Consider the following 3,427-nt stretch of genomic DNA (forward strand, 5'->3'; position numbering starts at 1 on the left):
CCTTATTTTTCTCATTTCCTGAGTTTTCAATAACTCGTTTTAATTCCGATTTCGGTACCTGGAGTCAAGATTCACATTCCTAAACACAGATTCCAACATAAAATTGAACAAAAACACATGTTCTTCATTTTCTAAGATTTTCGGATTTCTTAGTGTAAATCCAAAAAATTTTGTTCATTCATTTCAAAAATCACACGTTGAACTCCTATCACAATTCCCAACAAAACCTCGGTTTCGTTTTCCAGTTTTACGGATTTTTTCCGAGATGAGTTACTATTCATCCAAAAATGAAAACATGAAATTTCTCATGAAAAATTTGAAATCTTACCTCTAGAAATTGTGATTCTCCGCTAGAATGCCTCGGGTTGCATTTCTACCAAACTGAACGGAAGAAATTCCGATGAAAACGGGTGATTCCTTAGATTTCCCCTTGTTTCCCTCTTTTTCTCTCTTGGTCGGCCACTCCTTAGGGAAATATACCCATTTGGCCTCTAATGTCTCCCGTAGGTCCTTTTTAGAACAATTGAAATATTATATTAATATTTCTAATAATATCTCCTTTTTACTTTCTAATAAAAAAATAATTACTTTAATTTCATAATTTAATTTTTCTAATTTTACTTAAGTTTAACACTTAATTTAAGTGGTTCTATGTTTCCCACATTTTTCTTGTTGAGACTAAACTTTCCGTTTCTCGAAACGAGTCTCTTTCTGGTACTGATAATTTCACAACCAGTACATGTTCTATATTGCTTTTCTGGACTGTCGAGCACCTTAGGTCAAACTTCTCATGTTCAACCTAATTCTCTTGGGTATCTCATTAGTCCATTTCTTTTTCTGAAATTATCATTTTAATTGATTCAGCATTGTCCAAAACGCGTACCCTTACAGTACTCATTTTTTAGCAGTTTTCCGCTTTAACTGAATCAGGAAAATTCTATTTCAGGAACTTTTGCTAGTTTCCTTACTTCTAATATTTCTACTCCTTTTCTAACTGGTCATTTGGTCACATACCAAATATTTCAGTTTTTTATAACTAAAATATACCCGCTAAAATTTTTAACTTTTAACTAATATTTCACTATTCATAACTGATATTTACGAAATTTTTTTGTAAAAATATTTGTATTGTAACTTTACATATTTTGGAAAATTTTACCTCGTACATAAAGTTTCTACATAGCATTTTCTTGATCACATTCACATTTCTACTACTTTCTGTTCTGGAAAGAATTATGGTCAAATAGCGGACTGTCTAGATTAGACATAAATTTTCCCGGTCGTTACAATGCAGCCTGATACGTTTTATGTGTTATATTATCAATAGTTATAAGAATTTCATAGATTGTGATTCATTTTCGATGATTTAGTAATAATTTTAAATAATATAATTCTCCAGAGCTTGGTTGAATATAATATGATCGGCCTATTATATATCCTATTTGTCTAGAAGATCAATATTTATATCTACTATTCAAAACATATTTAGTTGGAAATTGATTATAAGTTAGATTTCTAGCATTGATATCAGTTTTGTTTATTTCCATCCATTCTGTCAGAGTTGTTTTATGAATATTTGGTTGTTTCATTATATTAATATGATGTTGGTTTGATTTGAATTTTATGTTTTGCATTTTTGATAAATGTATTGATAGACGTTGAATGGTTGGGTTTCTATGATGTATCGAATATTCATATAGGCGCCATAATGCTTCATAAGGTGTTATATATCTACAATTAATAAAGTTTTTTATTTCATCTATTTCTTCATAAATAATTTCTCCACACTTTTCTGTACAAATATTTTCTTCTATAACTGCTCTTATTCTATTAGGTCCTTTTGTTAGATATTTAAATAAATATTTTATAAGCATTGACCGAGAATAAATTTCTACATTAATATGAGCATTATATTTAAGACATAGATCTATATTATATGGAATAACATATCTATTATCTAATTTAATGTCATCTTTTTCAACATAAAAAAGTTGTATTTCTCCTTTTACAATTAACAAATCCATTTTCTTCGATATAGGTTTCATTTTTTATTTGTTTCGGGAATTTTTTGGAACATTCTGAATTTTTCATGCATTGAGCAGTTGGTTTTGTTATTCCACATGGTCCATGCATCATAAATTCAGCTACAATATTGAATTTTAATTTGTTTTTTTTAGGGTACGGAATTTCGGCGGAAATAAATTTATCAATTTTTGATGGATCATGTAACTTGTCATCAGTATGTAACCAAAACAGGAAATGATAGTGTGGCAAACCCCATTTCTGAAATTCTACTACGTACAGATCTACAAAATTTGAACAGAAAATTTAGTTTAGATATATTTAGTATAGGCATTAAATAATATTATTTAATATTTATAGATAAAATAACATAAATCTAGAAAAAATGTACTAACCTGCTATAATTCTTTCAAAGATATTTTCATTTTTTACCATTGATAAAAAATGTTCTAATTTTATTTTAACAAGCCTTATAATAATATCAAGTCTATCTGCAAGTTTAGAACCAGGTACTTTTATTAAAGCTCTAGTAATTTCAGGTCATTTTGGATTACATGTAAATGTTATAAACAAATCAGGATTTCCATAGTATGTACAAATTGCCATTGCATCATGATAGTTTTTATCACGCCCCCCAAACGGGGTGGGTGACGTGGTGCTCGATTAGGGATTCCCAGACAAGCCCCACTCAACTGCATTAAAATATAAATAAAATTACAGAATTTCCGAAGCCTCTGACACACAGGGCTCCACCCCACAGGACATACAGAATCGTACATACATGCTCATGTAAATAATCATTACAACAGACATCGACCACAGTCTAGTAAATCAAAATATTACATAAGTTTACAGAATTTCTCAAATTCCTTACATTTGTCCAAGAAGATGATCACAATCCTCCCTTGATCCAACAGTAGCAATCTCCAGCTACCCGCACCGCTCCTAGAGTCTCCTGGGAGGGGTTTAACACATTCGGAACATAAAACGTGAGCGAAAGGCCCAGTAGGATATGATTTGAAATGACTTAAAAGTAAACGAATAAATAAATGCGCGAGTAAATGAATAAATGAATAAGTAAATAAAATTAGACATTTAGTTCTGACAGAACAGCCGGAACCTCACATCCTTTTCTCAAGGAAATATAATTGAAAATAACCATATTATAGGCTTCAGCAAGTGATTAGCACAAATTACTTACCTAACCAAGTGCCTCGCTTACCCGGACTGAGTTTCGGGTTCTGCCCCTGAGGATGCACTCTCCAGATCCTATCTAGGCTTATAGCAATAGACTCTCTTACCGGTTCACAAGATCTCTTTATTAAGAAATCATTCATTAACGTTCTGAAATCGTTAATATGACCCCACGAACTACTCAAGCCGCGGGCCCCATGACTGGGCAAGC

This window comes from Morus notabilis, unplaced genomic scaffold (assembly GCF_000414095.1).
Source record: "Morus notabilis unplaced genomic scaffold, ASM41409v2 Scaffold2310, whole genome shotgun sequence".
NCBI lineage: Eukaryota > Viridiplantae > Streptophyta > Magnoliopsida > Rosales > Moraceae > Morus > Morus notabilis.